At 41.8% G+C, this 26,059-nt stretch overlaps 1 long non-coding RNA gene and 1 pseudogene across 2 annotated transcripts in view; one reads left to right on the top strand and one right to left on the bottom strand.

Moving 5' to 3' along the window:
- The window catches only part of LOC112585629, a 68,943-nt gene extending 45,043 nt beyond the window's left edge, over positions 1 to 23,900 (top strand). The window contains exons 3-4 of one of the 2 annotated variants that reach the window (XR_003110121.3): positions 12,699 to 12,847; positions 22,463 to 23,900. This is a non-coding gene — a long non-coding RNA (uncharacterized LOC112585629). Of the gene's footprint in view, positions 1 to 12,698; positions 12,848 to 22,462 lie in introns of those variants that run through there. The other variant, XR_006551822.2, reaches the window with a different exon arrangement.
- LOC102408429 lies at positions 1,231 to 24,505 on the bottom strand (annotated as a pseudogene).
- Positions 24,506 to 26,059: the final 1,554 nt, after the last annotated feature.

Genomic DNA, 26,059 nt, shown 5'->3' with positions numbered 1-26,059 from the left:
TAATACTCCATTGTGTATATGTATCACAGCTTTCTAATCCATTCATCTACTGATGGACATCTAGGTTGCTTCCATGGCCTGGCTATTATAAACAGTGCTGCGATGAACATTGGGGTACATGTGTCTCTTTCAATTCTGGTTTCTTTGGTGTGTATGCCCAGTAGTGGGATTGGTGGGTCATAAGGCAGTTCTATTTCCAGTTTTTTAAGGAATCTGCACACTGTTCTCCATAGTGGCTGTACTAGTTTGCATTCCCACCAACAGTGTAAGAGGGTTCCCTTTTCTCCACACCCTGTCCAGCATTTACTGCTTGTAGACTTTTGGACAGCAGCCATTCTGACTGGCGTGAACTGGCACCTCACTGTTGTTTTGATTTGCATTTCTCTGATAATGAGTGATGTTGAGCATCTTTTCATGTGTTTGTTAGCCATCTGTATGTCTTCTTTGGAGAAATGTCTGTTTAGTTCTTTGGCCCATTTTTTGATTGGGTCGTTTATTTTTCTGGAATTGAGCTGCAGGAGTTGCTTGTATATTTTTGAGATTAATTCTTTGTCAGTTGCTTCATTTGCTATTATTTTCTCCCATTCTGAAGGCTGTCTTTTCACCTTGCTTATAGTTTTCTTTGTTGTGCAGAAGCTTTAAACTTTAATTAGGTCCCATTTGTTTATTTTTGCTTTTATTTCCAATATTCTGGGAGGTGGGTCATAGAGGATCCTGCTGTGATGTATGTCGGAGAGTGTTTTGACTATGTTCTCCTCTAGGAGTTTTATAGTTTCTGGTCTTACGTTTAGATCTTTAATCCATTTTGAGTTTATTTTTGTGTATGGTGTTAGAAAGTGTTCTAGTTTCATTCTTTTACAAGTGGTTGACCAGTTTTCCCAGCACCACTTGTTAAAGAGATTGTCTTTTCTCCATTGTATATTCTTACCTCCTTTGTCAAAGATAAGGTGTCCATAGGTATGTGGATTTATCTCTGGGCTTTCTATTTTGTTCCATTGATCTATATTTCTGTCTTTGTGCCAGTACCATACTGTCTTGATGACTGTGGCTTTGTAGTAGAGCCTGAAGTCAGGCAGGTTGATTCCTCCAGTTCCATTCTTCTTTCTCAAGATTGCTTTGGCTATTAGAGGTTTTTTTGTATTTCCATAGAAATTGTGAAATTATTTGTTCTAGCTCTGTGAAAAATACCATTGGTAGCTTGATAGGGATTGCATTGAATCTATAGATTGCTTTGGGTAGTATACTCAGTTTCACTGTATTAATTCTTCCGATCCATGAACACGGTATATTTCTCCATCTATTAGTGTCCTCTTTGATTTATAAGGGCTCATTATAACTTGAAGAATTAATCTCCAATACTTTAGTATAGACTGCGAATGTTCTTCCTCTTCTCATTTGTTTCTTGCTTTTCTTAACACTTATCTATAATTAGTCATTATCTTCCAACTTGTTTCCATTTTTTAAAATTAACTAATTCATTGAAAGTTGTGTGGAGTTTTTTTGCATATCAAGCACTGGTAATCACTTTTGTAATAACTTTAGTAATTTTTGGTAATCAGTTTTTAAGCTCCTCTTGAACAAAACTATCATGAGATACATATTTTAAAAATGAACTATAGTGTTACACTACTAAAACATAAGCCTTTCAAAATATACTTAGTGGGGTTTCTCAGCCAGTTTCTTATGATCAGTGAAAAATTTCAATCCCATACCAAGTACTTTATAAGATCCAGGGAGTACTGCAATTAATATCATGCTCGCCATATCAAGGACATCTGAAATATTGAAGGACTTTTCAGTTGTTTGAATATCTTCTTTTAGTTGATCTATCTCTTTATTTAACACCTCAGCTTCCTTTTTGAATCCTTCTGTGAGTAATTCTTTTTGCATCTGTAAAAAGGAGAGTCCCTTTTTGAAAATACCCCAAATCAGCATTTTGTGTCAAACTACTACAGTTGATATGCATGTTTGTCTACTTCTCTAACACTTTAGATGTTTTTTTTAATTTATTCTAATATTTGCAAACATTTGCAACACAGAAGGGAGAGCATCCAGGGTTTAGAGTTTCCCATGTTCCTTCAACACGATCTTCTTGGGTACAGAGAAGTTGGGTATAGGTCAGGTCTGAAAACTACCCCAGGGAGAGGTTCCAGCCTCATAAATACACTTCGGGAGAACATGTAGGTGAGTTCTAAATATTTGTCAGTTTCACTGAGGTAGAATGACCACACACATGTCACCAAGATGGCACTGCTGACTCACTCAGAACTCTAGCTATCAAACTCCAGGCTGGGACAAAGAATGCGTTTAGTTTAGGTGTATAAAATGGATCAGGAGACATGGAAACAAATGTAGCAAATTTTACAGCTTTCAGCATCCAGTATTTCATACCGGCACAATCTGATATTTTCAGGAGCAGATGGAACTATTCCAGGTCTCTGACGGTTGTATCCCAAATTCTAAGGACTCTAAGACTGAGGTCCTATTCACTTGGGAACAAATGTGATGCTATAATCACCGTGAACAGCAGTCCAGGAGCCTGGTTGGTCCCATTCAAACCCTAACACTACAGAAGGTGCCGAGTCTTACAGACATAAACCGATTCACATCTCTTTGATGTTAGAGTGAATCCTATGTTTTTGTATTTCCTTCCGGGAGCTGACTTAAGGTCAAATTCCTGTCCCTTTATTCCTGAGGAGTTAGGATTTCCCCAACGTGCCGCCCAGGCCCATCTAGACTTACCTTCACCTTGTGCTCCAGCATCGTTTGCTGCTGTCTCAGAAGGTTTTCTCTTTCCCTATCCATCTTCTCTTGCAGTTGGGCCAGGTTTTCTTTGAAGCTTCTCTCTTGTGCCTCCATTTTTTGTTCCTCTTCATTCTGTTTCTCTCTTAGCAGCTCCTGTTCCCTCTCAGCTGCATCCTTCTTGGCACACTCAGCTGTTTCACAAGAATTTTAAAGAGGGGAGAACATGACTTATGCTGAGCTGTCACCTCCTTGCTCAGAGATAAAGTGCCTTTAATATTGTGGGAGGGAGTCTGACGGTTCCTACTACCACATCAGACAACATGCTTTAGCATATGATGTAGAAGCACTGATTGGATGGACATATAACCCAAACTCCCCCGTTTACTTCCACATGTAGCAGAGAGGTTCCATGGAAGAGGAAGCTCTGGTGTCAGGTAGTGTTTGTTCCCACACCTGCCAAACAGCAGCACAAGAGCCACCTTCCCCTCAGAGAGCTCAGTCCACCCCTGTACCTGCCATGGCTTTGTCTGCATTTGTGAGGGCCTGGTCTGCCTGCAGGATGGCTTCCTCTACTCCTGCCTGTGACTGCAGGAAGCTCTGGAGGACCTGGTTTGCCTGAGGAAACAACAAGGAGCAAAGACTTGTCAGGTAGAAAAGACGTAGTGTCTTGCTGTGGAAATTATTGTTCAGTAAACAACAGACTGTATCCTATAAATTCTCCATCCTTTGTAGGCTCCCCAAATGGTTACAGACCTGAGAATTATGTGAATGTCTACAAACACCCATGAGCATTTGCTTGGAAGGCCAGCAGAGCTGATTTTCAGTCTCCGAGGGCCTAGGTAAAGAAGAGTCTAGCCCTTACACAGTGCACACTAAATCTCACATGTCCCAGGACCCAGAGAATAAACAGTAACTTGATAGGAGCCTGGGTCAGACCTACCTGCTGACCCTGGAGAGTCTCCCAGATTGGCTGGAGGCAACTGGAGCTTCACTTGGGGACATAGACACTGGCAGAAGACATTCTGGGAAGCTCCTTCCACCACTTGGACACTGGTGCTGGCGAGCACCATTTTGGAATCTTTCCCCAATCTTATTAGCCCCAAGACCCAGCCCTGCCCTAATGCAATGGTCTGCAGACGCCAGTACTGGGAAGCCTCAGGCCAAGCAACGGACTAGACATGCATGCAGCCCCATCCACCAGTAGATCTCCTGAGCCCACAGCTTCCTCTGGACATGGCTGTGCCTATCAGAGGGCCAGGAACCCAGTCCCATTCACCAGGACACAAGCATGAGACCTGAAACCCCCAGCACCCTCCAGCCAGAGACCCTGGGACACATCAGGGAAAGATACCAGGTGCAAAAGACCTAAGTTTCTCAGTCTGCAGGGCCAGTCCACTCACTAGCAGGCCATGTCATTCCTGGGACCAGCTGGGTTCAAGACCACCTGGACCAATATCAGGCCAACAGAATCTTCAAAATCCCTCAGATCCAGGAGCCCAACAGCTCTACCATTGTCAACACATGCTCTGGAACTCCTGGACCCTGCACCCAGACACCGGGATGTGGCTCTCTCCTCTATTAGGGTGTTACTAGGCCTAGGACCTGGCTCACCCACCAGTGGGCAGCCAAGAGACCTGGGATCTCCTGGACTCTTACTCAACTCATCAGAAAAACAGCACTAGACTCAGAATCCTCCTGGGGTTCCAAGTCAGCCTCCTCATGACCATCTGCCTCTGTGCAAATCAGGATCTGGCAACCAAATGAACCAACAAAGACCCTTGACTCTAATCCGCTGCTCTTTCCCAATCCCATTACTCCTCACCTTAACTCCTTTCCTGGGAACCAGTTTATAGTCTTGTTCAAACTTGTTCTTTGCTTCTAAATAGAGACTGTGTCCTCCAGGGACAAAGAATGTGCCTCCTGAAATACTTTTCATCAAGGATTCTGAAAGCTGCTTAAGCTCAGCCTCATAATATTTGACAGAAGCCTCTTCATTCTGGATTATGAAACTGTCCTTCGTTTTCTCCATGATGTCCTGCCAAGGAAATAAGGGAAAATTCAATAGAAAGAAGTTGTTAGACAGGATGGTCCAGCTGTGCTCCCTTGGAAGAAGCAGTCTGACAGCATCAGGGCACATGAGACTCAGAATAATAGACATGGAGTCAGGCATCAGTTGTAGTCCCAGTTCTGACCAACTCTTTGTGTGACTTGTATGAAGTCCCCTAAATTCCCTGGGCTCAGTGTCAATGTCTGTGCAATGAACGGGTTGGCAAAAGCAAAGTACTACTGTAACAGCATTAGCATTAATAGTGATCTATCCATCACCAATGAACAATCAAAAGACAATTATGACTGAAAGTAGGGCTTCTTCTGCCAACTTGGGTAAGGATAAAACATACATACATAGGAAATCAAGTTCCTACTAATGAATTAACTATACACTTGAGCAGGGCCTCCCAGGTGACACAGTGGTAAAGAATCTGCATGCCAGTGCAGGACACGCAACAGATGCTGGTTCAATCCTTGGGTTGGGAAGATCTTCTGAAGTAAGAAATGGCAGCTCACTCCAGTATTCTTGCCTGGAAAATTCTGTGGACAAAGGAGCCTGGGGGGCTATAATCCATGGGATCTCAGAGTGAGACATGACTTACTGAAACAACACCACACCAATTAGAGTTTTCAACTTTTCTTATATTCTCATTTCATTGAGAATTTGAGTGTGTGCTGGAGAGGGTGTGGAGAAAAGGGAACCCTCTTACACTGTTGGTGGGAATGCAAACTAGTGGAGAACAGTGTGGAGATTCCTTAAAAAACTGGAAATAGAACTGCCTTATGATCCAGCAATCCCATTGCTGGGCATACACACTGAGGAAACCAGAAGGAAAAGAGACACGTGTACCCCAGTGTTCATCGCAGCACTGTTTATAATAGCCAGGACATGGAAGCAACCTAGATGTCCATCAGCAGATGAATGGATAAGAAAGCTATGGTACATATACACAATGGAGTATTACTCAGCCATTAAAAAGAATACATTTGAATCAGTTCTGATGAGGTGGATGAAACTGGAGCCTATTATACAGAGTGAAGTAAGCCAGAAAGAAAAACACCAACACAGTATACTAACGCATATATATGGAATTTAGAAAGATGGTAACAATAACCCTGTGTACGAGACAGCAAAAGAGACACTGATGTATAGAACAGTCTTATGGACTCTGTTGGAGAGGGAGAGGGTGGGAAGATTTGGGAGAATGGCATTGAAACATGTAAAATATCATGTATGAAATGAGTTGCCAGTCCAGGTTCGATGCACGATACTGGATGCTTGGGGCTGGTGCACTGGGATGACCCAGAGGAATGGTATGGGGAGGGAGGAGGGAGGAGGGTTCAGGATGGGGAACACATGTATACCTGTGGCGGATTCATTTTGATATTTGGCAAAAACTAATACAATTATGTAAAGTTTAAAAATAAAATAAAATTTAAAAAAAATAAATAAAATAAAATTAAAAAAAAAAAGAAAATATAGGAAAAGAAATTTTTTGCTTGTATTTATAAATTCCAATCAGGCTTGTTTTCTCAATACGAAGTAAGAGATTTTTGTAACTTATAATGGTCAAGCAAGACTGAAAGTCAGACTTTCAGTGAAGGTGCTAATGGTAAGCAGAATTGTGATCTCTAAGAATTCTCTTTCCCAGGGTCCACACTCTACCTAGTCCCTGGACTTGTGAATATGATGAACAATTATTCTGTGTACAGACTATATTGCATGGAACATGTTGACTTTACAAAATGGAGATTACTCAGGTGGATATTACCTGGTCACACTTGCACTTTACATGCTATTCTTCTCCAGTTGGTAGCAGAAGTGGTAGCCCGAGAGATTAGAAATAGAAGAGGAAAACAGTGCACCATTGCTGCGTTGAAGACAGAGGGGACTTCCCCAGAACGTCCATGTGGATACCAATAATTTGAACCTTGTTTTTAGCTATGGTACACCAAGCAGAATACCCACAGACCCTGAGTGGGATCTGACCTGAGGAATGATAAGCTAACCGATGTGTGTTGTTTCAAGCTGCTAAGAGCAGAGTAATTTGTTTCGCCAAAACAGAAAATGCTATGCTATGCTATGCTATGCTATGCTAAGTCACTTCAGTTGTGTCCGACTCTGTGCTATCCCATAGACAGCAGCCCACCAGGCTCCCCCATCCCTGGGATTCTCCAGGCAAGAACAGTGGAGTGGGTTGCCATTTCCTTCTGCAATGCATGAAAGTGAAAAGTGAAAGTGAAGTCACTCAGTCGTGCCCGACTTTCAGCGACCCCATGGACTGCAGCCTTCCAGGATCCCCTGTCCCTGGGATTTTCCAGGCAACAGTACTGGAGTGGGGTGCCATTTCCTTCTCCGACAACAGAAAATAAGAAGCCCAATTTTTAGAAAAGCGATGACCTGTAGCCTGTGAGCCCTATCACTCATTAGAATCTAAACTCCTTTTATGATAAGAAGCACAGGAGCCATTTTGTCAGAAAGGGGGAGTCTCAGTATCATTCCAGAAGAAAGGAATCAGGAAGCATATATTCTAGGACACATTACCACGAGCTTCTTCTGGAACATCCGCTTGTCATCCTTGAAGGAGCGCTCCATGAAGATGGCAATGGCTTCCTTCTCACAGGCTGAATGCACCTCCAGCAGCTCCTGAAGTGTGTCTGTGGGAAGGTTCAGTCGCTGGGTCATCTGCTCACTGTAGTGATCAGCTGCCTTCTGCACGGCTGCTGAGTTCTCACGCTCAGCCAGAGTTATTACTGCGTTCTCCAAACAGGGAACTCCTCCACTGTTGATGGCATCTACGTAGGCCTCCACCAGAGTCCCCAACCCTGAAAGATACATGATATTTATTAAATGGAGAGAGAATTCTTACCTGTTTTATAGGTTTAGAGATTAGCACCTTAAAAAAAATCACTACAATTTTATGGAAGTGGAAGTTTCCTTTTCCTCTATTTATTCTTCTCCTCATTCTATTTACTCATTTTTGTATCCCTCTCCTGTTTGACCTATGAATCTACTTGTTTATAGTAACATCACTATGTCTACTATTCACTCTATCTTTTATGGTTGTCAAATTCATCATATTACAATATTGAACAAATCATCTCAAACAATATAACCAAGATTCTCCTAGATCACTTTCCCCATTGTAATAAAATAAAAAGAACTTATTATAGATATAAGTACATTACATAGCTTGTGGGCATTATTTGTAAATTAAAATGTCTTGTTGAAATGTCATCAAGAATTTCAGGGCAGTTGAAACAAACATGAAACCAAGCAGGGCTCATCACAGCATGACTACCCAGGTGGCATGTCCGTGAAGCCAGCCCTGTACATAAGATTGTATTTACATTTGTTTCTCAGACTCTCAATGAACTTACACAGATTCATAACTACTATTTATGTCCTGATTCATGTAAATTCACAAAATATCTTGCCTATTCTCACTCGAAACACTTATCCCTTCAGACATCTCATCACCATGAAGATTTCCATCTTTAATTTATATCATTAATGTAATAGTTTCATGAGACTTGGTAGACTGCAACAAGCACTTATATATGCTTCTTTAAATGAATAAACATGCATTTTCATGAGTGGTGTGAACATCCATTTTCCAAGTCACATGGAGAAGAAAACACAACTACAGAGAAACCAAGAGAAATTCAGAGTGTAATCACAAGTTTACCACACACTGAAGCACAGAGAGACATGAGGTAGCGAAGGAGACTCACCTCCCCCGGTGACAGTGATTCCTTCTCTTAGGGTCTTGGGCTTTGCATGGATAAAGATATATGAGCAAAAATCTTTTGACTGCTTCTGGAAATTCACATCCAATTGGTTATCTGATAGTTCCTCAACACGGAGTAATAGCTTTCTGTCATTTGTAGGCCGGTCAAAGACAAAGCACTTTCTTTTTGGAAAAAATTTCCTGATACACTCTCTGGGCATGTTGGAATTTTGGACTTTGGGATCCTTGCCTGCAGAATTGGAAAAAGAGCAATCATGAAAGGAATAGAGGCCTGAGGACTTTCAGTTCCAAGGATCTTTGCATCACTATAACTCTTGTTATTCTCAAGAATAACAACAGACTGGTTCCAAATTGGGAAAGGAGTACGTCAAGGCTGTATATTGTCACCCTGCTTATTTAATGTATATGCAGAGTACATCATGTGAAATGCTGGGCTGGATGAAGCACAAGCTGGAATCAAGATTGCCGGGAGAAATATCAATAACTTCAGATATGCAGATGACTCATATATTTCCTATTAGTGAATCATGCAAATCAATCTTACACTAATCTACCCAGGGGTGGAAAATCCCCTTGCCCCCTTTTTTTGTATATCTCTAAGAGCAAAGGAAGTACATCTCAGGAGGCAGGGGAGGAATCCATTCTTAGTGACAAACTTCTGATTCTTTTCCTTAACTTTCCATGCTGTGCAGTGGATCAACTACTTATTAGATGTTTCTTGAGTAATAGATTAATCCAAGAAATTGTCAGAAATATTTTTCTGATATTACAGTTCCCTTGTGAGAAATGACATATGGGCTCTATAGTAATGTGATGGTAGAAACAAAGATATTTAATATATTTATGGTACTGCTGGGAAAATAACCTGTGGAAGACAAATGATACTTAGGATGTGAAGAAATGCTTCATAAATCAGAGCAAAAAGGTACACACATTGTGGATATAATTGACAATTACTTTAGCATACACCATTTCATGTTCAGTTCAGTTCAGTTCAGTTCAGTCTCTCAGTCATGTCCAACTCTTTGCAACCCCATGAATCGTAGCACGCCAGGCCTCCCTGTCCATCACCAACTCCCAGAGTTCACTCAGACTCACGTCCATCAAGTCAGTGATGCCATCCAGCCATCTCATCCTCTGTCATCCCCTTCTCCTCCTGCCCCCAATCCCTCCCAGCATCAGAGTCTTTTCCAATGAGTCAACTCTTTGCATGAGGTGGCCAAACTACTGGAGTTTCAGCTTTAGCATCATTCCTTCCAAAGAAATCCCAGGGCTGGATCTCCTTCAGAATGGACTGGTTGGATCTGCTTGTAGTCCAAGGGACTCTCAAGAGTCTTCTCCAACACCACAGTTCAAAAGCATCAATTCTTCAGTGCTCAGCCTTCTTCACAGTCCAACTCTCACATCCATACATGACCACAGGAAAAACCATAGCTTTGACTAGACGGACCTTTGTTGGCAAAGTGATGTCTCTGCTTTTGAACATGCTATCTAGGTTGGTCATAGCTTTCCCTCCAAGGAGTAAGCGTCTTTTAATTTCGTGTCTGCAGTCACCATCTGCAGTGATTTTGGAGCCCAGAAAAATAAAGTCTGACACTGTTTCCACTGTTTCCCCATCTATTTCCCATGAAGTGATGGGACCGGATGCCATGATCTTTGTTTTCTGAATGTTGAGCTTTAAGCCAAGTTTTTCACTCTCCACTTTCACTTTCATCAAGAGGCTTTTAAGTTCCTGTTCACTTTCTGCCATTAGGGTGGTGTCATCTGCATATCTGAAGTTATAGATATTTCTCCCAGCAATCTTGATTCCAGCTTGTGCTTCTTCCAGCCCATTGTTTCTCATGATGTACTCTGCATAGAAGTTAACTAAGCAGGGTGACAATATACAGCCTTGACTCACTCCTTTTCCTATTTGGAACCATTTCATGTTAGTGTAGCCTAAATTAAACCAATCCCAAAAAAAGGCAATGCCAAAGAATGTCAAACTACCACACAATTGCACCCATTTCACATGCTACCAAAGTAATGCTCAAAATTCTCCAACCCAGGCTTCAACAGTACGTGAACCATGAACTTCCATATGTTCAAGCTGGATTTAGAAAAGGCAGAGGAACAAGAGCTCAAATTGCCAATATTCATTGGATCATCAAAAAAGCAACAGAGTTATGGAAAAACATCTACTTCTGCTTTATTGACTATGCTAAAGCCTTTGACTGTATGGATCACCACAAACTGTGAAAAATTCTTCAAGAGATGGGAATACCAGGCCACCTTACCTGCCTTCTGAGAAATCTGTATGCAGGTTACGAAGCAACATTTAGAACTGGACATGGAACAACAGACTGGTTCCAAATTGGGAAAGGAGTACGTCAAAGCTGTATATTGTCACCCTGCTTATTTAACTTATATGCAGAGTACATCATGTGAAAAGTTGGGCTGGATAAAGCACAAGCTGGAATCAAGATTGCCGGGAGAAATATCAATAACCTCAGATACACAGATGACACCACCCTTATAGCAAAAAGTGAAGAAGAACTAAAGAGTCTCTTGATGAAAGTGAAAGAGGAGAGTGGAAAAAGTTGGCTTAAAACTCAACATTCAAAAAACGAAGATCATGGCATCTGGTCCCATTACTTCATGCAAATAGATGGGAAAACAATGGAAACAGTGACAGACTTTATTTTGGGGGGCTCTGAAGTCACTGCAGATGGTGACTGAAGCCATGAAATTAAAAGACACTTGCCAACTGGAAGAAAAGTTATGACCAACCTAGACAGCATATTAAAAAGCAGAGACATTACTTTGCCAACAAAGGTCCATCTAAGCTATGGTTTTTCCAGTAGTCGTGGATGAATGTAAGAGTTGGACTATAAAAAGAGCTGAGCACCAAAGAATTGATGCCTTTGAACTGTGGTTTTGGAGAAGACACTTGAGAATTCTTTGGACTGCAAGGAGATCCAACCTGTCCATCCTAAAGGAAATCAATCCTGAATATTCATTGGAATGACTGATGCTGAAACTGAAACTCCAATACTTTGGCCACCTGATGCAAAGAATGGACTCATTTGAAAAGTCTCTGATGCTGGGAAAGATCAAAGGCAGGAGGAGAAGGGGATGACAGAGGATGAAATGGTTGGATGGCATCACCAACTCGATGGACATTAGTTTGAGCAAGCTCTGGGAGTTGGTAATGGACAGGGAAGCCTGACGTGCTGCAGTCCATGGGGTCACAAAGAGTTGGACATGATTGAGCGACTGAAATGAACTGATGTGAACTGAACTGAAACCAGGAGACCTCATCTCTTCTTTGCATAATTTTACACTGGATGTGGTTATTATATAGAAGGATTCTGGGCATCTACCAGTAGTTCAACAAATACTTATTTATTGAAAGAATGAACAAATTATTGAAAGTGAAACTTAGTCACTTAGTTATGTCCAACTCTTTGCAACCTCATGGACTGTAGATTCCCAGGCTCCTCTGTCCATGGAATTCTCCGGGCAAGAATACTGGAGTGGGTAGCCATTTTCTTCTCTGGGAGATCTTTCCAACCCAGGGATTGAACACAGGTCTCCTGCATTGCAGGCAGGTTCTTTACCAGTTGAGCCACCAGGGAAGTAAATGAGTAAGTGAACAAAAATGAATATTGCTTCCAGGTACCACTCTGCTAAAATAATCTGAATAACTAACTTATTATATTAGCTGACATATACTATGTCAGGTTCTAGGATGAAGAGTGTGATATTATGAGGAAGAGCATATAAAGGATCTGACAGTCTTACTGGAAGGACATGACAATGCTTTTTTCCTGAACTCTGTAGTGTATAAATAGCCTATCTATCAATATGAAGAATGTAGCTACCTATGCTGGTAAGATGCACTGTGTTAAAGGTACTTTGAAAATTTGTCCTTTTGTTTACCTTTTGATTCTGGTTCGATGGATTATCTTTCTCAAATAGAAAAGGAGAAGCACTTAGATTTACTATGTAATATACGTTTATGTGAGCCTTTTTTTTTTTTCATGGTATTTATTTCTCTAAAATCATTTGGTCTAATATTGGATTCCACATTTCCTCTGTGAGCTTAAGCTCTGGTCACTAGAGTTTTCCCAGTAACAATAATGACTGAAGCCACCATCTGTCATTCACCAGGCACCATTAGCATGGCCTCAGCTCAACCTCAAATCAAGACTGACATCAAGTGCTGAATGTCAGAGCTCTGTTGACCCGACCTCCTACTGAGCCATCCAACACTCCAGCCCTGCTCTGATACCTGGAATCAACTTCAAGGCATTCTCCAGGTACTCATCTTCAGTGATGGGGTATCCATCTAACTCCAGTTCCAATGTGAAATCCCGCACAGTCCAGATGAAGTCTGGAAAGAAACTCACAAACTCGGCTGAGCCCTCTTCTTTATTGGAGCTGGGAGATGATTTGGTTCTGATTAACTCTGTTAGTTCAGTCACATAGCTGTGATTAGCTAAGGAATAAGAAGCGCCCTCCAACACAATTTCCAGATTTGGCCCCAAAACACGTTATATCAACCTTCTATTTTGCCCCATTTTCCCTCTATATCAGACATGAAAATGGAATCATGGGAAAGAAAAAACAGTATCAGTCACTAGTCCCAGAAACTCAATAAAATGTGCTGGTTCATTTCCTGGAAGGATACTGCAGCTGCTCCAGGGCCTGGTGGTTGATGGTGCTCATGCTGTTGTAGACAAAGGTGCTGCTCAGGAGCACGGCCAGGGTAAAGATCCACGAATCATTCTTGGAATCCCCCTAAAATGTACATTACAGCGTGAGGATTCTACTCCTCATTCTCCCATACGGTTGTTCACTTACTATAACAGTTGTATTGTAACTAAATAGTAAGACAAGTAACATAAATTTTCAAGACAATGCTAAATGCAAACCTTTTTGGTGTTGACACTGATCCCGCTAAGCACTTAGTGTGGTTAGCTATTAACAGAAGTGAATGACATCATAAATGTGCATCAGGCTTGTCTCGTGGCTCAGTGGTAAAGAACCCACCTGCCAATGCAGGAGACGTGGGTTAGATCCCTAAACTGGGAAGATCCCACATGCTGTGGAGGAATAGCCCGTGCACCACAACTATTGAGCCTGTGCTCTAGTGCCTGAGAGCTGCAACTACTGAGCCCATGCACTGGAACTACTGAAGCCCACGCACCCTAGAGCCTGTGCTCTGCAACAAGAGAAGACCCAGGAGTGAGAAGCCTAAGCACTGCAGCTAGAGAGTGGCCCCCACTGTCTGCAGCTAAAGAAAAGCCCGCACAACAACAAAGACCTAGTGAAGTCAAAAATGAAATAAATAAATAAACAGAATTATTTTTTTTAATGTCAAATGTTTAATACAGTGCCTGGAACACATAAGTTATGCAATAATAAATGGGCCATGATTCCTTTGCACTTCTTTTCTTGATCATAGGCTATGTTAGGAACTGCTATGTCACTTCAGTTGTGTCCGACTCTGTGCGACCCCAGAGACGGCAGCCCACCAGGCTCCCCTGTCCCTGGGATTCTCCAGGCAAGAACACTGGAGTGGGTTGCCATTTCCTTCTCCAATGCTTCAAAGTGAAAAGTGAAAGCGAAGTTGCTCAGTCGTGTCCGACTCCTAGCAACCCCATGGACTGCAGCATACCAGGCTCCTCCGTCCATGGGATTTCCCAGGCAAGAGTACTGGAGTGGGGTGCCATTGCCTTCTCCGATGTTAGGAACTAGTGTTATTCAATTAAATTCATCAACTATTCATTGTGAATTTAGAAAACAGTGGATACAACATCTGCTTATATGGATTTAAAGTTTCCTTTGACAGTCCCTCCTTAGAGAGATGGAGGGGCAGATTATCTGGCAACATGTAAATACATCCAAGATGCGAGCCATGAAACCTAATACTATACTGTAAAAGACAAAGGGATGATTTCAAATGAACCAGAAAATGTACTCTGTGCATTCAGAGCCAGATGTGATTGTGTCTGACAGCGATATGGCATTAGGTTAAAAAGAGCTGGGCTTTAAAGAAATGACAGAACACGGACTTGTGCAGTTACAGGGACCATGCACATGGAGGGCCCACAGAAACCAATCTCAGTTGTCAGAGAGCGTGATCAGAAAGCATATTACATGCTCATTTTATTTGACTCAAGTAGTGGTTACCCATGTGGTCATAGATGATGAGGCTGAAAATGAGATTCAGGAGAAGTCGAGTGACTTTGGAACAGAGTATATATTGCCGAGACACACTACAGGTAGGGAGGGCAGCAAGTTCTGCTGCTATCAGTGTGCAGTCTGGTGTGCTTTGGTTTCTTAACAAATACAATTAGACAAAAAGAAGAAGGTCATGCAAGCTAGAATCTAGCAGGAGTCAGTAGACCATCTTGGGTTGACACTGAGATGATTATTGAATACTTTAAATCTGGATTTTTAAACTCAGAATTTCTGAATTCATGCCCTAAATCCTTTTCTGCAGTGATGAAAGTCAAAGATTCAATGCTACTATTTTTAATTTAGAAGCAGATTAATATAAATAAGGAGAAAAATTGATTGCAAGTAACACTGTGAAGACAAAATACCTAATATTATCCCATTTACATTCTCCTTATGAGTCTAGCTCAAGTTTTTATAGAATTTATTGAAGAATTCCTCTTCAGAGATCCAAAACATGGAATAAAATGCTCCTGGTATGTTGGAAGCTTTTCTGCAGATTTAAAAAATAGTTTATTTGCTGAATCTACTTTCATGATTCCTACTTCCAGCTTGATTAACTCTACACATCTGAACCTGTAGATCCAGTTGACTGCGTGAATTACAGCTTTCACTAAGATTTCTTCCCAAACCTAAAAAACTGGGGTAAGGCCTCACTCTTTTTTTAATGGGTCAAGACTGCTTATTTTTTATCTCCCCAACTTCACTCACAGTTGCTTAACACAGAGCCTTAGATTTGAACCCAATACATATTTGTTAACTTCCATCTTTCACCCCAGTGTTAAATATAAGGAGATGTGTCCCCAGTAACCAAAGTATTGATCTTATTAAAGAGAAAATTCAAGGAAAGAGAATTTAACCTCATTATTTATAACTGGATTTGCAGTGTATAGGAATATGTTGTAAAAGTTGAATTGAGATGAGAAATTGAATTTGTAAGTGGAGTGTCAGGAGTAAAGAAGATTCCCTGCCTTACCTTCTCCACATCGCCCAGACCCTCAGTGTCCAGAAGGACCAGGGTGTGGTTCTCCTTGGAGGGGTGGGGCACACACCACATCCAGATGCCCTTGGTTTCAGACCTCACTGTGGAGCCCAGACGGAAACCTGCACAGAAAGAGGAGGAAGCAATGCAAAGTAAGAGCAGATAGTCCAGGCCGCCCACAGGTTACTTTGGGTGAACTTGTGTGCATGTGAGTGCCTGCCTGTGGGGAGGATGCTTTCACTTCAACAAGTACAGAAGATCCAACCTCTACACATATTCAGAACCTTCTCAAGAAACACTTTGTGTCCCCTATTCATCTCTTACCATTAATAGCTCAAACTGTGTCACATTCTTAAATAATGTTAGCTCTATTAACCTCTCTACATTTGTCTGACACTGAAGAGCTCCCTTATCCTCCACTTTCTGATGGACTTTTACCAGTGAGAGGTAACAGTAGGAGATTAGAAGGCAGGCACCTGTTGCCCTGGCTTCCACCCTGATGAACCATGGTGTCCCGGTGCCTCTGTTCCCATATTTAGTCACATCTCCTTTTTGGTAAAGAATTGGTCTGCAATACAGGAGACCCTGTTTGATTCCTGGGTCAGGAAGATCCCCTGGCAAAGGGATAGGCTACCTACTCCAGAATGCTTGGGCTTCCCTGGTGGCTCAGATGGTAAAGAATCCACCCACAATGGGGAAGATCTGGGTTCAATTCCTGAGTTGGGAAGATCCCCTGGAGGAGGACATGGCAACCCACTCCAGTATTCTGGCCTGGAGAATCTGCACGGACAGAGGAGCCTGGTGGGTCATGGTCTGTGAGATCGCAAAGAGTCGGACACGACTAAGCAACTAAGCACAAGACCTTGATCTTTACCACATCTGGAATCCACTCACTGCTTGTCTCTTCATGCTGTAGGAGATATCAAAGCTACTTGACATTGTTCCTGCCACCCTCTGAGTGTTTCTGCATTACTTCATTGGTTCCCTTTGCTCAGCTCATGCCCTTGTAATCGTCCCTCCAATAAACATCTTCAGTTCCCCTCTAAGTGGATTCTCTGTGTCCTTTCACAACCTGCATTGATACATCAACTTTTGTTAGTTTTATTCCTCTTCTTCTTCCTCGTATTTTCCTAATTCCTCTTCTCCTCTTCAAAAATGATGAATTCTTTGTTTACTGACTCACATGGAGATATAACAGAAGGGAAAGAAAAACAGACCTGTAAGACTTGCTTGCCCTTCTTTCTCAAGGCTTAAGCCCAGAGATGGGAGAGGATGTGAGGTACATGCCTAAGAAGCTGCAGGTAAGATATCTCACCCAACAGTCCAAGATTTTGACCTTGGTCAGATGCCAATGCTCCCTTCAACTGAGAATAGAAATGGATATGATGCAATACCTAAGGGAGTATGGTTCAACATGGCTCAGGCCATTTAGTGCTGTATCTTGTGTGTTCTGCTCAAAGTGGGTATAGGACCTGAGACGATCTTCACTCTTCTACATCATGAGGGCATTTGACTGTGTGCTGAGTAATACAGAGAAATGTGAACTCTCAGTTCCTCCGGGGAGAAAAGACAAGCTATAAGTGGAGGTCATCACAGTCAGTTATGAGATGTAAAGAACAGACAACGGTATTACCACAGGAGAGAAAATACTGACTTGCTTCTGCTAGTCAACCCTGACTGGGTGCTAATTTGTGCTTTCTTCTTCCTGTGATATGACTCATGTAGTAAGTTACAATTCAGATGTTTTAAAACATGACTGCTTAGTTGCTAAGTTGTGTCCGACTCTGTGGTCCCATAGGCAGTAGCCCGCCAGGCTTCTCTGTTCATGGGGATTGTCCAGGTAAGAATATTAGAGTGGGTTGCCATGCCCTCCTCCAATGGATCTTCCCAACCCAGGATCAAACCCAGGCTTCTCGCATTGCAGGTGGATTCTTTACCAACTGAGACACCAGGGAAGCCCTAAAACATGACTAGGTTAAAGGTTTCCTCAGTAGGAAAATCACATCTTTATTACCAGATGTTATCTCAAGTAGGAAAAGAAAGAATGTTCCTCAAACTCCTTGCATGTATCTTTTAGAGTTCTGAAATCTTAAATCTCTCAAAAAATGACCTGTTTATTAATTTACACTGGCAAGCAAAAGCATCCTCCCCTGATTGGTGATCAATTTCCTTTCAAAGAAAGACAAACTTAAAATGTCTTCTTTTAAGTCAGTAAGAGATTGCAAAGGAAAAATGAGAGTGGGAGAAAGGAAGAACAAAGAGAGATGGGTGAAAAGAGAAACAGACACAGAAACAGAGAATTTGAGTGAGACACTGAGATATTCCTAGGGACCCTTAGAGTTTAGTGAACTGAGGTTCTATTCCCTAATTGTGCTAAGCTGCTGGGCCACAGAGGAAGGCATTAGGAAAGAAATGGTGTGTCTTCTTAGAAATGCCCAACAGGACATGGGTGTATTATCCCCAAAATCAATTAGAAACAAGTCAGGCAACTTGGTAGAAAAAAACCCTCTTGAAATAGGAAAGGCAAAAGGCAAATATATGAAAAAGTACTCAAACCTATTAGTAGTGAGGCAAATAACAAGCCACCATACAGACACCAGGTCGACAAAAGTTTAAAAATGTTTTTAACCGAAATTTTGTGACAATGTGGAAAATTTAAATTGCTGCTAATAAGCACATAAACTGAACATAAAGCTAAAAAGGCTGTTTGATGTTATCCAGAAAGGCTGAAGACAAACACTTCTTGATTCAGCAATTCCACTTCTAGGTAAAACATAAGGAAGTTAGTATATACACATACCAGGATATAGATGAAAAATAATCATGAGAGCATCATTCATAAAAGATAAAAGTTGCAAAAATGCCAGTGTTCAGCAGTAACAAATGGATCAGTAAATTGTGGTATCCTCTGTCAGTTTAAAAGTACAAAATAGTGAAAGTACTTACAGACACCCATGACAAACTAGATGAACCTCATAAACTTCTTTTTTTTTTTTTCATAAACTTCTTATTGAGAATATGAATCAAGATCCCAATGAATACCAGAATGTACTTTCCTCTATAAAGTTTAAGCTATTTTTAAGAAATAGTTGCATAGATTGTAAAACAGTATTTAAATATAAGGAATGAAAGGAGGTACCATGAAAATCAAAACATCGGTGAGCTCCAGTGAGGGTGTAAGAGGGTGTGATTTGGGTTTTTGGGTGTTGGTGATGTTTTATTTCTTACTCTGGGCAGTAACTGAACAGTTGATCACTTCATACTTTTCAACTTTTTAATATGTATATATATTTTTTCATGTATTCTTCCATAAGTGTTATTACATGTGTGTGCTCAGTCTTGACTGACTCTTTGTGACTCCATGGACTATAGTCCACCATGCTCCTCTGTCCATGGCATTTTCCAGGCAAGAATACTGGAGTGGCTTGCCATTTCCTTCTCCATGGAACCTTCCCCACCCAGAGATTAAACCTGAGTCTCCTGCATCTCCTGCGCTGGTAGGCAGATTCTTTACCACTGCACCACCTGGGAAACCTGAAAGTGTTGGTCGCTCAGTCGTGTCTGACTCTTTGCAACCCCAATGACAGTAGCCCATAGCTGCCAGGCTCCTCTCTCCATGGAATTCTCCAGGCAAGAATACGGGAGTGGGCTGCCATTCCCTTCTCCAGGGGATCTTCCTGACCCAGGGATTGCAACCAGGTCTCCTGCATTGCAGGCCGTCTTTACCATATGAGCCCCCAGGGAAGCCCCATCTATGTGCCTTAGAGTTCACATATTAGAAAAGACTAGTTAGAGAAAGAGAATATGTATAGTTATTAAAGTTTTACTGTGAAATTAAACCAAAAGGAATGCATGGTAGTCTCGTTGAGGTATAGGATATGGGGATTTTGCTGTTGGTGCTCCCTTCTATTTTCTAAAATAAGACATATTAAAAAATATTTCTGTGCTGCTTGGAATGACTCTGTGGTTTAGGGCAAACGTGGTGAAGGAGAAAGGAAGGCAGTAATTGTTAAAGATGAGCCCGAGAAGACGGCAGTGGATGGAATCAGGATGAACGAGGTAGATGTTCTGATGGGATTGGGAACTCTCCATCACTGGACAGAAGAGTGAACATTGTGGAGGGATGGGTTTGAAGTTATAAACTCAGTGGTGAGAATTAGAAGTTTTTTCAGCGACGCGGGTGGGGGAGTTAGGCTCTTCCTTAACATGACCCTAGAGGAGGAGGATCAGCAGGCTGCGTTACCATGCTTTCAAGCAAGTGTCCTAAACGACACTTAACAAAACTCACCGTGGTTCCGTCCTGCCAGGCGGTTCATCAGGTAGGATTTTCCGGTCCTATACAGCCCTGCGATGGCCACCACCACCACAGGCTGAGATATCTGCTCGAGAATCTTTATTGCTCTAGGATTGACTGTCAGCTGATTGTTCTGGTTTCTTACCAGACAGATGGGGTCCATTATGGTGGATCCAGATGCCATGGGAAGCTGCAACCCAGAGAAACAACTCAGTAGAACACAAGGTCCCCAGAGGGGTGGGATGGGGGGTAGGAGGGAGCCTTAAGAGGGAGAGGATATATGTATACATATAGCTCATTCATATTGTTGTACAGCAGAAACTAACACAACATTGTAAAGAAATTATATTTCAATTAAAAAATAATAAAATGTGAAAAAACCCCAAAAAACCCCTACAGGGTTCTGAGGTCATCCCTCATGGTTACCAAAGTCATATGCACATTAGTCTTCTGCTTGTGGAACTTAGATATCAATTCTCTTTGCTTTGTATATTTCAAAAAGGTAAGTATTTAGCTTAGTGTGCCAAGGCCTGTACAGGTACAGTATGTATATTATCTTACTGATCCTTAATGAACCCTAACGCAACCTTGCCCACATGAGGCATACAGTGAACAGACTGAGAACACAAAGCACTGATGATAGAGCTTTGAGAACACTAACATTTTGGGGGTAAGTAGAGACAGATGGGACATGAACGGGATGAGGAGGGACCAGAGATGATTTCTTGAGTTCCAGAATGATTTGATCACTCATTAATTGCACAAATATTTATTGAGAACCTTCCATGTGCTGGACACTGTTCTAGGAGCTTAGGATCAAACAGTGAACAAGACAGATACAAATTCTTGATTCATGGATCTCTATTCTAGTAAAGGAGACAAATAATATAGAAAGTGAAGAAATAAAATATCCACATATGTGGATATTAGAGGGTGGTAAATGCTCAGAAGGAAATGAGCAGGGAATGGGATTTGAATTTACATGGAGATTAATCAGGGAAAACCTTGCCAACAAAGGAAAAATGAATGTGACTGGTGACCAGATGAAGGAATCACTGGAGTAGGACAGGCTGGAGGAAGAGTGATTGTGAGAGATAGAAGTTGAGATAAAGATGCTGCTCTCTCTTAAAACAGCACAGATCTTTAAGGTACCTAGCCTGGTGGGCTGCAGTCCATGGGGTCGAGAAGAGTCGGACACGACTGAGCGACTTCACTTTCACTTTTCACTTTCATGCATTGCAGAAGGAAATGGCAACCCACTCCAGTGTTCTTTCCTGGAGAATCCCAGGGACGGGGGAGCCTGGTGGGCTGCCATCTATGGGGTCGCACAGAGTCGGACACGACTGAATCGACTTACCAGCACCAGCCAGTACCAACAAAGTTGCACGTGTAATAATTAATTTACTAACTAAAATTAAAGGGTACTTCTTATTATTTAAGCAGATAGAGAGAGATGCAAGCAACTTGGGTGTTATAAGGTCTGGCTAGATATGCCAGGGTCTCACATCTGGGCCAGGCTCTACTCTACATGATTTCATCACCATGATTAGATGTTTCATGATCTTAGGAGACAGACAGAAGTCAGAAGGCTTTGACTGTTCCTTTATTTTCTCAAAAACAATACTAAGCAACATCCACATGTTTCCATATGTTACTGGCTGTGTGACGACGGAGAAGATTAATTTCTTTGTGCCTCAGTTTTTTCTTCTATACAATGGCAGCATTAGACATAAAAATCAATCTGTCATTAGGGTTATTTGGAGGATTAAATATCTCATGATGCTTACAATAGTCTTAAAATTATGCTGGTACTTATATAGTAAATTCTATATAAGTATTGCTTTACAACTGAATGTCTGAATACAGGGACAGTAATTACTGAATGAAAGTGGAGGATTGGCTCTGACACTTTCCTCCCTGGTTGCAAGCAAGTGGGAGGACACAGCCCAAGAGGAAGATGAGCAGGCTGGGGAGATCCAGTGGAAATAGCTGAGAGGGAATAGCAGTGATGTAGGAAGAGTCAGGCTGGAGGAGTTCAGAGCTGCCCTGGGATGTCCAAGTACAGGTTCTGGAGTCGGGCTGCCAGGGTTCAAACCTGAAGGTTCATAGCGCTTATTTTCTGTTGATGCCTTGAAAAAGGAACTTAACTCCAAAACCGTCTTTTTTCTTAGTGGTTTATATGTAAAGAAACAATTCTTGATTTATTATAGTACAGCTGATAACAGGCTCTAAATTATGAAAAAAATTTTTTCTTGATTCATGTACTATTTTAATTAGACTGTGTTATAATGTGTCAGGGAGCTCTGTAAGCTGCAAATTGCCAAGAATTATAAGGTACCTAAAATCTTTTTATCAGAAAAAACATTTATTTATTTAACAGATTTCTTCGGAACGATTTCTTTTCTTTTTCTATAGTGGATTTGGAGCAGAAATGAGAGAATAAAACACGACCTTTTACTGCTGCGTTATGTCTAAATTAATAAAGGAAAACCTGGAGAATTCCCTGACAGTAGTTGGGACTCTGTGCTTTCACTGACAAGGGTGCTGGTTTCATCCCTGGTCTGGGAAGTAAGATCTCACTTGAAGGCCTGTGTCCCCTCCCCCATCATGTATGTGCTGTGTGCTCCAGGCAAGAATAGTGGAGCCTGTTGCCATTTTCTCTTCCAAGGGATCCTGACTCAGGGATCAAACCCATGTCTCTGGTGTCTCCTGCATATCCTGCACTCCAGGCGGATTCTGAGCCAACTGGGTTTCATGTGTCCCCAACCCCACCCCCCCACACCCAAAATGAACTTCACTCAAATGGAGTCAGCAAGCCAGAAGGGGGCTTGTTGCAGAACTACAGACTGGAGGTCAGTTACGGAAGAACTGTCAATTACAGACCCCAAGGGAAAAATTTTCAACAAGGAAAGAGTTACCAATGACAACCCTCAAGAGGAAAAGGTGTACACTGCATCTCCTACAAGAATTGACTACCCCAGCAACTCAGTCAATGAGAATTGGTCATCACTCTTGAACTCTGACTTTTTTTTCCAAACCAACCTTCCCAGCCCCTTACTTTTCTCTATAAAGTTCTTTTTCTTTGTTGGACTTCCTTATGGCTTTTTTTTTTTTTTTTAATAGCTCGCTTGTCCCAAATTGCAAAAACTCTACTATTCCTGAATAAATTCACTTTGTCTTGTAAAATAACTTTTATTTTTAAGGTGAATAGCTGTAAGCAAAAGAAATTGCAGAGTTTATATCTTAGACCAAATATTAATAAAGCTTTGTGTAAGTCAATGAGTCTACAAAGGATTTTTGTATTTTAACTCAAAGTATACTGAGGGACCAAAACCAAGAAGCTTTTAACTTCAAAATTAAGCACTTGGAGGGACTTTCCCAGCAGTCCAGTGGTTAAGACTCCCTGTTCCCAATGCAAGAGACAGGGGCTCCCTGGTCCAGGAACTAAGATCTGCACGTGCTGCATGGCATGGCCTCATAAATAAATAAATATAACAAAAAGTCATAAAAAAGAAACTAAACAAATAGAAAAGAACAGTGCTAATAGAAGGCAGAAGATGACCAACAAGTTTCCAAAGGTGACTGTTCAGAATTATCTGATAGTCAAGAATACCCCACACTGGAGATTTTCAGCAAGTACCAGAAGTTATTCTGAGGCTGTATGTGCCACTCATTAAAAACAATGCATGATCCACAAACATGATTAGATCTTACAGTTATTATTAATAGCTTTTTTTAGTAAGAGATTGAATTATTCCAAAGAAAACAGTTCTGTATGTATTCAGAGTATCAAATGTTAAGACAAAAATAATCCCGAGTCCATCTTTTAGGATTTAAATTGGCTCTCTGTCTAGGACCATCTTTTTTGTTTGACCACTGCCCAGCGGGGTGCACTCAGGATGTGTCTGAGGAGGGCAAGAGGGGGCTAGGAGAAGAGACGGGAAATGAGAGCCCTCTGCGAAGGGCGGGCTGGGGAGTGAGGGTGAGTTTGCGTCTTCAATCTCAAAAATGACTTCAGCTTCCTTTCCTCAGAAGACGTACCTGCTCTCCTGCTTTTTGCTGCAGCCCTGCTTAGATGTTCCGGGAGCAGCGGCGCATCCGGGCGATAAGCTTGCAAGCAGCCTGAGATCGAAAAGGAGACTCGGAGCTGCCCGAACAACGCGCCCGGCCGGCCGCGAACAATGCGCCCGGCCGGCCGCCACCCACCGGCCCCGGGCCTCCATCTGCTCCTCTCCTCCCCCAGTGTGGGGTCTGCGCTGGGGGATTAATTGTTGTTATTTAGCCGAAGTGTGCTTGGAAAGTCAAGTTTAGGAGCAGACTTACCTGGAGCTGCAGCCGGAGGTCAAGTCCGTTGCTCTGGCTCGCCCCTAGGGCTCTTCCTGCTTCTGGCTCCTCCAGAAACCGACTCTTGTGCTCAGAAGCTGATAAAAAAAAAAAGCTGAAAAGCCAGCTGGTTATTAAAAGTGGTGGGGGTTATGGGAAACGTAATCAAAATCGAAAGGGATATTTTTTTTTTTTTCTTTAATGGAGGCAGGAATCGGGATGAATTCCAGGAAAGGCAGGGGGACAGGTGTTCCTCCAGGCCTGGCTGGGTCAGCACAACTTTGTCCCTCCTCCACAGATGGTTTGAAGGAAGTACAAGTAATGGTAGGATGAGTTCAACAGTCTGTCTCTCAGGGGTGTTTTGTCAGAGATGGAGTTTATTAATGTTTCTTCACTTGAAAAATGATTCATTTTTTTCCTTTCTCTTTCCTTTTTAAAAAATGTTTTAACTCGATCTTTTTTTTATTAGCAAAATAAATATGTGTGTATAAAATCCTCAATTTTATAGCCCAGACATATTCACTATTTTTTTAATTGGAGAATAATTGCTTTACACTGTTGTGCTGGTTTCTGCCACACAATAACACAAATCAGCCATAATTATCTGTATTTCCCCTCCCTCTTGAGCTTCACTATTATTTTGTTAGAGTTTTCCCCTTTTCTTTTACTAGTGTGGATCCAGATTTGGAGGTTAGGGGTTGATTCAGATTCCTTCTGTTCTTTTCTGTATCCTTTAAGGCGTTGTACTAACCTGTAAGTTAAAAGCTTGACTGCTGCTGTTAGGAAACCAGGTTCTTTTGCCCAAGGAGCTGCAAGCCAAAACACTGAGAGCAGGAGATTTGCAGCAGAGAGTTGATTTGTGAGGCAACCCAGCAAGGCTGCAGGGGCTGTGATGACACTAGGTCCCCTATGGGGCAGGCGGGTCTGTTCTGACTCTGATCAGCTATATTGGTTTCACCTGGCCTCAGACAGTTTGCTGTGTTACAAGAGGAAGGCGTTTTCAAACAAGCTCTTCCCTTATCTGCTCATTCTGTAAGATGAGCTCAAGAATTTCCCTTAGTCTGCAGTTTCTGTGTCAGGTTTTTACCCTATGAAGCAGGGTTTCACTATCCCATTTGTATTTCAGATGGAAGTGAGGGAAAGGAAGGACAGGCAGAATATAATCTCAAAGTTCTACAGCCAAACCTCCTCAAGAGGAAGGGCTTTGGCACGTATTCCTATGCAGACTTCTTTAGCTGAAAAAGCAGCTAGAAAAGTAGAAAAATCCTCAGCCAGATTACCATATGCTTGTTTTGTAAAATAGAATGAGACCATATTTGGAGCTGCAAAGCATGTTAGATAACTCTAAAGGTGTATACTACAATATCAGGGTGAGATTTTTCTAGAATTCTGAGACTTCCCTTGGTATATTCAAGACTTGAACCCAAACTGGGAAAACTACCATGGCGCTACAATCCCTGAGCCACTGAGATGGATTTAGGCGGAGATTGAGCACATAACCTAAAGTCAAATAAAGTTAATCTTTTCTCAGTTACCTGGATCCCAGAAATTTCTCTCTTTTCTTCCCTCACTCTTGGTCTTGTTCTGGATCTCTTGATTTATTCTCTTCTGTTTTCATTAACTTTTTGTTTTTGTCAATGTGAGTATAAAGATATTTCAATATGAAGACCGCAAGGCCACTGAGATATG

Source organism: Bubalus bubalis, chromosome 6 (assembly GCF_019923935.1).
Source record: "Bubalus bubalis isolate 160015118507 breed Murrah chromosome 6, NDDB_SH_1, whole genome shotgun sequence".
Taxonomy (NCBI): Eukaryota; Metazoa; Chordata; class Mammalia; order Artiodactyla; family Bovidae; genus Bubalus; species Bubalus bubalis.
The sequence above is the reverse complement of the archived record's forward strand: the minus strand, read 5'-3'. Positions and strand labels throughout refer to the sequence as shown.